Source organism: Pleurodeles waltl, chromosome 4_1 (genome assembly GCF_031143425.1).
Source record: "Pleurodeles waltl isolate 20211129_DDA chromosome 4_1, aPleWal1.hap1.20221129, whole genome shotgun sequence".
Lineage (NCBI taxonomy): Eukaryota > Metazoa > Chordata > Amphibia > Caudata > Salamandridae > Pleurodeles > Pleurodeles waltl.
The window spans coordinates 106,424,620-106,437,373 of NC_090442.1; positions in this window are offsets into that span (position 1 = coordinate 106,424,620).

The following is a 12,754-nucleotide window of genomic DNA, read 5'->3' on the forward strand; positions in this document are numbered from 1 at the left end:
AGACAGCCAGGCAGTGGGTGTTCCAGTCTTGAGAGAGCCCCTGTGCATAAATGTACTCAAGGGTTGCACCTAGAGTCTGCATTTTCTGCTAGAAGAACTGGAAGAGATGAGGGTCTCCCAGAGTGCCTAGAAGCCTGCCTGCCTGCTGAGAGAGGGAATTAATCTGCCTGCTGTGTGAGAGGAGAGACTGTCCGGGTAGATGACAAGATGAGACATACAGAGTAGGTTGTCTACACGGGAGCAAGCAAGGTGTGACACGTGCAGTAGGGGGACTCCTGGAAGTCTTTAACTTAGTTCCTGTAAAGAACCACTGTAAGCAACTGCGTGCTTCATCTCAGTAAGGGCTGAATCTGCCATATTCTCAACATATGCATGATAAGGACTACATCTGCTTGTTTGTCCTGGTCAGAAGTGCCCATGCCTTACGGACTACATTGGCACAGTCAGTCTATGGCTGCCTGCTCCATCCTGGCAAGGGCCACACCTGCTGTGTTGAATATATCATCTCGGTCAGGGTTGCAACTACTTGCAACGGCATAGTCGAGGCTGCATCTGCAACGTGGATCACATCAACCTAATAGGGGTTCCGCCTGCCATAGTGGCTGGCATGGTCCAGTCAAAGGATTAGACCTGCTTCAAAGCTGAATGGAGCTGAAACACCACGAGTTGCAACTAGAGTCCACACTTTGTGGTCGTTGCACCACTATGTTAGAGCCAAGCGGTTCGACATTCGGATGCTCCTGGCCTACGGAGATGATCCTTAGTCTATCCTTGCTTGCCGTGGACCTATCCATAGTTACCCAATACATTCCAGGGGTAACACCATAAGCTATAGTTTTAACCTTTGCAGTACCAGGGGTAATTAACTTAAAACCAAGTGAACACAGTGTGCATTTGACAATGCAATTGTGACTGATTCATACTTTTGCCTTAACTCCTGGGATGGACCAGCTAACTAGGGATCAATCAGGCTTGGTTTAGTGTGAGGTGACTGAGTGTGTGTAGCACCACACAGGAGAAATTATATCAGGGACACTGACTTGTATTCTAAGTTGAATTGTGTAGTATTTAGCAGGGTATAATTAAAAAGTATGTTTTTCCTATAAGACAAGCACTGGACTGGACATTGAGGTTATTGGGCTTGTTGGTTGACTGTTGATTTCTCTTATTGTGCCCCCAACACTATCACTGTGAGAGGCCTCTGACTGCTCTGCCTCGCTATGTCCTAATGTAGAAGAGGAACATTGAAAAACTTCACCACGTCGTGGTTCATACGTGAAAAAGAAAGCAATCACGTGGCAAGGGTGAATAATGAGGAAAATAGGGGGAAAGTAAAGGTGAGGGTGAAGGACTGGATCTATGGAGACATAAAAGCAGTGTTCTTCCACACATGTGGAAAAAAACCATTTACTGAGCAGTTGTTAAGAGAGTCAAAAACTTTTTGAGTGATGGTGGTTTGGATCACATATATTGTGGGGCTCACTTATTCAGAAAAAGGGTGCATATATCAAAGGATACCAGTAGGAATGAACTCACAGCCATACTTTACACTGAAAGATGTAAGAGACGTACGGATTATCTTGTTAGAATGAGAGGTGTTGAGCCACTTCTAACACATCTTCTATAGGATATTACACAGTGAGGAAGTTATCAAGAAAGTAGAACCTGGAAGTTTGGCTCAGGGGCCACTTGACTTTGAAGCAACCAGGTCTGCAGGCAGGAGACGATAACTACGAGCAGCAGGAGGACAGTTCTTCTGGTGATCTAAACCTGCATTGTACTGGGTGAGATGGAAGATCAGATCTGCTGCTGCCAATGATGTATAAATTGGCCAGCAGGAGACGAACCTGATGTGTTGTTAGTGCATTTGTGTGAGAATGATTTGGCCTGAAGCCGAGTACAGAAATTTCAAGATAGTGCTAAAAAAAGTTGCCTGGAGATGCGAAATAGTCTGCACGACACAGTATAATAGGGACATTTTTTATATTTGTTAGAAAATATGTTGCTGCAAACATCAGAATATTGTTTTTAAGCGACCAGATATGTTTAATGTAGCTGGGGTACACTTGTCGTATTTAAAAACAGAAGTATACTTGCTGTAGATTAAGAAACAAGTGGCATTTTATTACATGTACAAATAAAAGAATGGTGTGGGCGGCAGATTGAATACTATCTGGGCAGTCATTAATGTTGGTTACATTTTGTGGGTTTTGAGGAAGGGACAGGTTAATGAGATATGGTAGACCTGATCCAATAAGAGAGCGAACAGACCCGGGGACACGACTGACAATGAAAGCAAAGAGAATATGGGCAAGATACCGAAAAACAAAGAAAGTGTCTATTTGGCTAGTGCTTAGTTTGTAGAAAACGTAAGTTGTTTTCATATAAACCTATAATGCTACTGATATGCTCACTTCCAATTTAGACAAACAGCGCCATCATGTGGTGAACTATCATGCGAGCTGGTGTTGAGGATTACATGTAGGAGGAAAGCACTTGCGAACACACCGGCTCAAATTAAGCACTGGTTGGGGCACAAGAAGTGATGGTAGGACAAACATGATCATACTGGGATGGACAAAAGAGTTTTAGTGCTAAGGGGTTGTGTTGATTTATTTAGCTGGAATTTATTTGTCAAAAGTGAAACAAAGTAATATGTCATGTGCATTTTGAGCTCTTTCCTAAACTGGAGAATGGCTGTGCGATCCTGACAAATACAGGTATGTTGCTCCAGATCCTGGGTGCATAGATGGAGAGTACCTGTTGTGGTGTTTTGTTCTTCTTTGCCTCCATTCGTATGTCATCCGGTGTACTAAAGCTACAGGAAAATGGGATCTCTAGTTGGCATACACCCCTGTCCAAGTAGGGACTATAGTCCTAGTCAGGGTAAATCACAACACAATCCAAATTATCCTGTGCTCACCCTCTTGCAGCTTGGCACAGAGCAGGCAGGCATAACTTAGAAGGCAATGTGTAAAGTGTTTCTCCAATAACTCATACAATAACACAGTGAAAACACCACAAAACGACACCACACAGGTAAGAAAAATAGATAATATTTATCTGAAAAGAATAAGATCAAACCAACATAATTCCATTATGCACAAGTCGAGATATCACTTTTTAAAGGTTTAAAAGAGTCTCAATCCTTAAGAATCAGTGATTGTATCTTTGTAACACACAGTACCTGGGATGCGTCAAAATTAACGACGCACGGGGCCGCAGAGGAGGAGATGCTTTGAAAATGTGCTGTGTCAGATTTTCCGGTTCGGCACAGACGATGCATCATTTATTTCCAGGCTGCAAGGTGATGCATCGTTTTCAGGAGCTCAGCCTTGGTTCGTCACTGGATTGTGAGTATATTGTGATGCCTAGGAACGATGCGTTGAAAATCCTTGACGCGCTGGTAGAAGGAGCAGGTGCTGTGTTGATCCGGTAGGCAATGAAGTGAAATTTCAGCCACGAGACAGGCGTCCATTTCCTGTTGCGAATCTGGCGCTGCGCTGTTCTGGTCGGCGGCGTAGCAATTTTCCAGCCGTGATGCAGGTACTGCATTGATTTCTGCAAGCGTTGCATCGGTTTTCTGACGCACAAGGATTTCTTGAAGGGGTGAAGTCTTTGTTGGGCCTGAGACTTCAGAAACAGGAGGCAAGCTCAATCCAAGCCCTTGGAGAGCACTTTAGGAGAAAGGCACAGTCCTTTCAGCAGAGTCAGGAGCACCAGGCAGCAAGGCAACAAGCAGGAAAGCAGTCCATCAGCAAAGCAGTCCAGATGAGTCCTTTGGGCAGCCAGGCAGTCTCTATGACAGAGTCTAGGTGTAGGTCCAGAAGTGTCTGATTTGGTGGGGTCAGAGACCAAGTTTATATACCCCAAAATGCCTTTGAAGTGGGGAAACTTCAAAGACTGGTTTTGAAGTGCACAAGTACCCCTTTCAGCCCAGTCCTGTCTGCCAGGATCCCTGTGTGGGGTTATCATTCTTTTGTGTGAGAGCAGGCCACTGGCCTTTGAAGTATAAGGGAGAGTCCCTCCACCTTTCCTGCCCAGTGAGACCCATTCAGTATGCAGATGAATTCAGATGTGACTGAGGGTTCTGTGTTTATGGCTGTCTGGGTGGAATGAACAACGGAAGCAGTCAACTAGCACAGAGCAGACGTGGATTAGAGTAAGGGCTGTAAGGCACAGATGGCAGTAAGTGCAGAGAAATGCCCACTTTCTAAAAGTGGAAGTTCTAAAATAGTAATATTAAATCCAACTTCACCAGTAAGCAGGGTTTTCTATTACCATTCTGGCAATACTAAACATAACAGGGCTACTCCTTCAACATCTTCTAGATCAGAATCTACCACTTAAAAATATATGAGAGCAGTTCTAATGCTAGTCTATGAGAGTAACTGGCCTCACAGTAATGGAAAATGAGATGGTGAGTTTTTCACTACCAGGACATGTAAAACACATAAGTATATGTCTACCTTTTATTTAAATAGCACCCAGCCATATGAGTTACCTAGGGCCTACCTTGGGGGTGACCTATATGTAGGAAAAGAGGAGTTTAAGGCTTGGCAAGTAGTTTTAAATGCCTGGTCGAAGTTGCAGTGAAACTGCACACACAGGCCTTGCAATGGCAGGCCTGAGACATGGTCAAGGGGCTACTTATGTGGATGGCATAATCAGTGCTGCAGGCCCACTAGTAGCATTTAGGCCCATATTTATGGAAAGTTTTGGGTTGCCTTAGCGTCATTTTTTTTCTGCTAAAGTGGCGCTAACTTAACTCCATATTTATATTCTGGAGAAAGACCGGTCTGGCATCAAAATATTGGAGTTAGTGCCATTTTTAGAAGTGCCAACCCACCTTTCGTCTCATTGCGACAATGAGATGCAAGGTAAGCGTTCCCATCCAAAAAAATTACACTAACCCTCTAGCACCATATTTACCTCCTGACACAAAAATGATGCATACCAAGGAAGCCGACTGCAAAAATGAGGCTAAATCCATTTAGCATCCCAATTTAATGCCTGGTCAGACCAGGTGTTACAAAGAGACCACACACCACCACTTAAGGAAAACACACAGAAGGAGCATTTGCAACCTCCAGGACAACATGGTAGTGGTACTGCTCCAGCTTGGCACACGCCGCAGACGTCAGCGAAGACAGCCAGTCTCTCCACCACCACCGCAGCAACCCCAAACACCGCCACATCAGCCACAAAGGCAGTGCAGAAGGGGGGAAAGGATCTTCAGGCAGCGCACAACCATCCTTGGCCTCAGGGAACAAGATGTCGTCAGGATGTACCGACTGAACTGGGAGTCCATTGTACACCTGCTGCACCACATTGCGCCACACATTACAGCAAGGGTGCATCTCCAACAACTATTCCACCAATGACAAAACTCTTCACCATCCTTCATATGCTGGCACCTGGATCTTTTCAGATAATGGCCACACAAGTGTCTTCCTACCTAAGGTCCTGGATGTAATCCAACGCCCCACACTCCACCACATATGCTTCCCAAACACCCAGCAACTGCAGCAGTAGACCAAGCAAGGTTTCTATCAAAGTGCTGGGTTCCTTCATGTGCTGGGTGCAATGGACTGCACCTATGTCCAACTGGGTCACCTGCAGCAACCAAACATCTATATAGGAATCGCAGCACACCCATTCAATCAATGTGCAGGCCATTGTGGACCACCCTGGGCTCTTCACTAACATCCTAGAAAAATATCCCAGCAGCATCCATGATGCCTACATATTCTGCCATTCCACTATCAATGAGTGATTCCAGGAATGGCCAATATGACAATGGCCTACTCGTAGGTAAATAACCATACCAATCAATACACACACAACACACGAACCATGTAGGGCAACAAGAGATACACCGCACTAAATACACATGTGCAGAGGAACACAGATGTACAGGCAACAACACATATGCAACATGACACACTACACCGCAATCATTGCACATCAAAAACACATACACTCAAATGTACATAACACAGCCACAACTTGACTGGCACACAATGTGTGGACAGATGGAGCTATGTCCTCTTTGCATACAGAAGCTGCCCACAAACCACTTCAAGTGTCCACTGGTTGACAACTAAATACAGATCCCACACACATTACACCAAACAAAGAATAGCTCAGCTACATCAATATCATAGGTCATGGCCATGTAAAGAATGTCACACATAGGCAGAGCCCCACATAAATCATGATGTGCAAGCCTCAGGCAGCACCTATATCAAATGCTACCCAAGTGGTGCCATTACCAACTACATATCATCTACACATACCTGACACTTGTACTGTGCACACATACCTGTCTGCTGCATTGTTTTGCACACATAGGAATACAAATTAACCTGCCGTGAAAGATCATGGGGCACAATCATGAGAAATGGCGCAGCACTGTTGCTTTGCACTATGTCCACTATGTCCAAGTAAGGACCCTCACTCTAGTCAGGATTAGGGAGATACCCGCTCAGATAACCTCTGCTCAACCCCTTGGTAGCTTGGCACGAGCAGTCAAGCTTATATCAGTAGCAATGTGTGAAGCATTTGCACATAGCACACAGGAACACAGTGAAAACACTACAAAAGGACACCTCACCAGTTTTAGAAAAATAGCCAATATTTATCTACATAAAACAAGACTAAATACGATAAAAATCCAAAATATAATAAATAAGATGAATTTTGCAAGAATGACTTAAAAAGACAGTTTCTTGAAGTCAATAGCACCACCTGGGGATATCACGGTGTTGTGATCAACAAAACCAACAGTTCAGGCAGGCCGTGGCTCCGTGGGGCAGCTACGGTGTTGGGAAGACCCGCAAACAGTACATTTGGAATTGTAGGGCATCGTGATCCTCGTGATGAGATGCGGAGAGCGGTTTCGCTGGTGTTGCAGTGTTGGTTCCGGAGTTGGTGCAGGTGTCGTCGGCCTTTAAAGTCACACGTGTTGCGAATCAAACTCTGGGCTGATGAAGTCAGGAGCTCCAATGTGGATGCAGAACCCAGAGAGTTCATCTCCCCCCTTTCCGCTCGGAGGCCACTGAAATCATCTGCGGCGTACCCCAGGGTTCGTCCCTCAGCCCGACCCTCTTCAATGTCTACATGGCCCGCTCTCTAAAATCGCCCGATCCCACAACCTCAATGTCATCTCATACGCCGACGACACCCAGCTGATCCTTTCTCTCACCAAGGACTCCGCCAAGACCAACCTCCACGAAGGAATAAAGGCCGTCGCCGAATGGATGAAGAGCAGCCGCCTCAAACTCAATTCCGACAAGACAGAAGTCCTCACCTTCGGCTCCACCCCCTCCGCATGGGATGACTCCTGGTGGCCTGCCACTCTTGGAACAGCTCTGACTCCCACTGACCACGCATGCAACCTAGGATTCATCTTGGACCCCTCACTATCCATGACCCAGCAAGTCAACGCCATCTCCTCCTCCTGCTTCAACACCCTCTGCATGCTCCCAAATATCTACAAATGGATACCCACCGAAACCAGAAGAACAGTCACCCAAGCCCTCGTAAGCAGCAAACTGGACTACGGCAATGCCCTCTACACAGGAACCACGGCCAAACTCCAGAAGAGGCTGAAATGCATCCAGAACGCCTCTGCACTCTTCATCCTGGACATCCCCGCCACTGCCACTTCACAGACCACCTGCAAAAACCTGCACTGGCTCCCAGTCAACAAGAGAATCATCTTCAAACTCCTCACCCATGCTCACATAGCACTGCACAACACCGGACCAGAATACCTCAACAGATCACTCTCCTTCTACACCCGACCCGGCATCTCCGCTCCGCCGACCTCACCTTTGCAACCATCCCACACGTCTGCAGAACTACAACCAGCGGTAGATCATTCTCGCCCCTTGCCACCAAAACGTGGAACACTCTGTGCCAGACCAAAGACCTCCATACCTTCAGGAAACTTCTGAAGACCTGGCTGTTCAAGCAATAGAAGCACCTCCCTGCCCCTCCTCACCACCTTGAGACCCTCACGGGTGAGTAGTGCGCTTTACAAATTATTGATTGATTGATTGATGGTGTCGGGGCTGCGGTGGGAAGCGGGATGATGTGATGTGCAGTGGCCACAGGTCACAGTGCAGGCAGCAGCTCGGTGATGGCATCCAGCGGTGTCGATAAGGCCAGGGTTGCCGTGTGAAGTGGGGCAATGTGACTTGCGGTGTCACCAGGTCACCGGGCAGGCAGTGTCATCATTGTTGCTGATTCACTGTCATGGGTAGGCCCAAGTCGGCGGTGCGGCGCGGGACGGGCTCCGTGTGACATCCACGGGTTGTGGTGCAGACAGGGGCGTCTGTTGACAACACTGGAGTTGATGGTGCTGGCATCGGTGGACCAGGGCTGCGATGCGGGACGGGACAGTGCTTTGTGTACCTCATGAGCGGTGTCCACAGGCCACGGTGCAGGCAGTGGCACTGGTGTCAGCAGGAGCGTCATCGTCGGGGATGCCCAGGCTGCAGTGTGAGCAAGGCAATGCCAGAGTGCGGGGCCCACAGGTCACGGTGCAAGCAGCCCTCGGTGGTGGAGTCAGATGGCAGCGTCGGTGAGACGAGGGTTGAGGTGCGCATCGGGGCAATGCGACTCCGCACAGCGTCAGGAGGTCACGGTGTAGGCCAGCGGCGTCATTGGTGGCGTTGCAATGGTTTTTCTCCTTGAACAGCACAAAACACACAGTTCCCAGTGCTGTAGACAGATGAAACTGAAGTCTTTGGTGTTCTTGAGACTTCTAACAGAAAGTAAGCTCTATTCCTAGCCCTTGGAGAACTTTCTCAAGCAGGATACACAGTAAAGTTCACCTCCTCCAACTCTTCAGCTCTTCTCCTTGGCAGAGGTTCCTCTTGATTCCAGAAAGATTCTACCAGTCTGGGGTTTTGGATCCACTACTTATACCCCTTTCTGCCTTTGAAGTTGACCAACTTCAAAGGGAAGTCCCTGTTGTGACAAGATCCTGCCTTGCCCAGACCAGGCCCCACAACCACACCAGGGGGTTGAAGACTGCATTGTGTGAGGCAAGCACAATCCTTTCAGGTGTAAGTGACCACTCCTCCCTCCACTCTAGTTCAGATGGCTCATCAGGATATGCAGGCTACATCCCATCTCCCTTTGTGTCACTGTCTAGAAGAGAGGTGTAAACAGCCCAACTGTCAAACTGACCCAGACAGGGAATCCACAAACAGGTGTTTAAGCAAGAAAATGCCTACTTTCTAAAAATTGTATTTTCAAACTAACAATCTAAAAACCAGCTTCACTAAAAGATGTATTTTTAAATTGTGAGTTCCGAGACTCCAAACTCCACATTTCTATCTGCTCTCAAAGGGAGTCTGAACTTTAAAGTTATTTAAAGGAAGCCCCTCATGTTAACCTATGAACGAGATAGACCTTGCAACATTGAAGACTGAATTTATCAGTATTTCACTGTTAGGACAGGTAACACACATCAGTACATGTCCCACCATTAACATACACTGCACCCTGCCCATGGGGCTATCTAGGGCCTACGTTAGGGGTGCCTTACATGAAGAAAAGGGAAGGTTTAGGCTTGGCAAGTGGGTACACTTACCAAGTCAAATTTGCAACTTAAAACAGCACCTACAGACACTGCAGTGGCAGGTTTGCATCATGTTTACAGGGCTCCTCATGTGGGTGGCACAATCAGTGCTGCAGGCCTACTAGTAGCATTTGATTTACAAGCCCTGGGCACCTCTAGTGCACTTTACTAGGGACTTACCAGTAAATCAAATATGCTAATCATGGATAAACCAATCAACCATACCATTTAGAAAGGGAGCACTTGCACTTTAGCACTGATTAGCAGTGATCAACCGTGTGGAGACAACAAACCAGCAAAAACCAGCCCAGTATACCATAATCACAGGAGGTCTAAAGGCAAAAAGACAGGGGATACACACCAAATAGCTGCCAGGTCTAACACGCACCTACTCCAGTGCCACCTCACATGCACCACTTAGTGCCCCCTAACACCACCATGTCTTTTTCGTATACTAGAAACTGTCCACCATGGTGCAGAGTTTGTGCAAAACTGTGAAGATCATGGATGCCATAGTAGGACTCGGTAGGAGTATCTGACCGTTCATGCACCGTAGGTAGGGACGCATGTGAAAAATAGATGTGCCCCCTCCCAAAGCCTGCACTGTGCATGTGTTGAAAGTGTCTGTAATAAATCATGTATTGGAATCTAGGAGATACTACTGCACCAAATTAGATTATCCTACAAATGTGTGATTCTCACCCTCGTACACTTGATGGCTGGCACAACCATTATGTGACTCAAAGGGTCACTAAGTCCCCTCATTACAACCCTGGCAGTCGGTGATAAAGCGTCGGTAGTACCGCTAACAGGCCGGCAGTCAAAGAAATGGAATTACGACCATGGCGGAAACTGCCAACACGGACAGCCACTTTAACACACTGACTGCCACAGCGGTAGAAACCAACACTGTGGCGGTAACCGCCAACAGACAGGCAGAACACAATGTACTGCCCACACTATTACAAGGCACCAATCTGCCAGCTTTTCCGGGGCGGTACCAACGCCATCAAAAGCACGGCGGAAACAGTCTTTGGAAGGGAAACCACTCACCTCTCGACACCCAAAGAGGAACTAGGATCCCATGGAGCCCGAACTACAGGTGTTACCAATGTTGGTGTATCTTCTCATCTACCAGTAGTACGAAGGACGGCGGTGACAACCACGGTGAGTTCTGCACCTAGCACACAGGGGAGGGGAGGAGGGAAAAGAGAGTGTCCGCACACCTGCAACACCCCCACCCACAACACACACACATATCCAATCACATCGCAGATACACCCCGTCTCCCCATAGAAGAACGCAAGGACCAAACAAAATAGGTTTATCTAGTGTAATATTCGAACAATCAGATAGCCCAAGAGAACAGTAAATAATCAGTATATACAAATATTTACAGCAAGTAAACAAGTCCGTACACTGTCCCATGAAATGTCCGTGAACCAGTGGTCCCAAAAAGCATGGGCAGAGCCCACACATGACACCTGCCTCAAAACGGAGAGAACACTCCAGGGGCATCAGGTCGGGGAAAAAAACAGGCACCGCAGGAGGAAGGGGAGGGAGGGCACCTCAGCCAAATGATGGGATGACGCCACTGCTCCTCGAGGGGGCTCCATGCCCACTGCTTGCTCCTGGGGAGTGCAAAGCCACAGTCTCTCAAGTGGGTGGGTTGCCCACTGCTTGCTCCTTGGGAGTGCAAAGCCACAGTCTCTCAAGAGGGTGGTTAGCCCACTGCTTGCTCCTGGGGAGTGCAAAGCCACAGTCTGTCAAGTGGGTGGGTGGGCCACTGCTTTCTCCTGGGGAGTGCAAAGTCACAGTCTCTCAAGTGGGTGGGTTGCCCACTGCTTGCTCCTGGGGAGTGCAAAGCCACAGTCTCTCAAGTGGGTGGTTTGCCCACTGCTTGGTCCTGGGGAGTTCAAAGCCACAGTCTCTCAAGTGGGTGGTTTGCCCACTGCTTGCTCCTGGGGAGTGCAACGCCACAGTCTCACGAGTGGGTGACATATTCCACTGGTTCTGGAGGGGGCTTGGTCCCAAGAGTGCTTCATCCTGCCAAGGACTGTGTTAGTGGATGCTTTTCTCCACTGGTTCCGGAGGGGGCTTGGTACCCAGAGTGCTTCATCCTGCCAAGGACTGTGTTAGTGGACGCTTTACTCCACTGGTTCTGGAGGGGGCTTGGTGCCCAGAGTGCTTTATCCTGCCAAGGACTGTGTTCGTGGATGCTTTTCTCCACTGGTTCTGGAGGGGGCTTGGTGCCCACAGTGCTTCATCTTGCCAAGGACTGTGTTAGTGGATGCTTTTCTCCACTGGTTCTGGAGGGGGCTTGGTGCCCAGTGACGCTGCACCAGGGGTGTGGCAGTTCCCATTCCCTCACCTGGGTGTCTGAGCCATGAGATCTTCAGGGAACAGGTAGCATGATACTCCATGGAGGCAGAGCCACACTCCACCTTGCGGCGACTTAGGCTGCAAACTGCTGGTAGTGCCAGTGCTGGTGGTGGTGCCTCATGTAGTGTGTGCAGGGTCCAGGACGTCTCCTGCAGCCTCGGACGGCTGCCCACTGGGGTTGCTGCTGATGTCCGCTGTAGTGCCACTGACTGGGCACACAGCGGGGCAGGTGGCGGTGGCTGCGGCGGTGTCTGCGGTAGAGATGCTTGCGGGGCTGCTGGTGGTGCAGGTGTCTGCATTAGTGAAGAGAGACACCAGGCCATCTCCAGCAGCCTCGGACGCCTGCCCACTGGGGATGATGCTGGTAACTGTAGCTGTGGCAGCTGCCGTGCAGGTGGCGGTGCAAGTGGCGATGCAGGTGGCGATCGTTGCGGTGGTGCTCACCGTGGTACAGATTGCTGGCCTGTCATGAGAAATGGGGGTCACCAGTCCTTCACCAGGAGGCTCCGTGCCCTGAGGTGACTTTCCTTTGCTTTTGTGTCTCTGCCCCACCTTGGTAGTCACTGCTTGGACCTTGGCACTGTCCTCTTTGGTTCTGGATGATGCCTTGCTGGGTGGATGGTGCGTCTTTTCCCTTCTGCATGATGGCCCCTTCTTTACCTTGGCAGGTGGCTGAAACAGCTGGTCCTTAGCTTCAGTAGGTGGCACACTGGCAGCCCTGATGGGTGCCCCTTCAATCCTCCCGGACTTGCAGGGACCACAATGGACGACGATTGG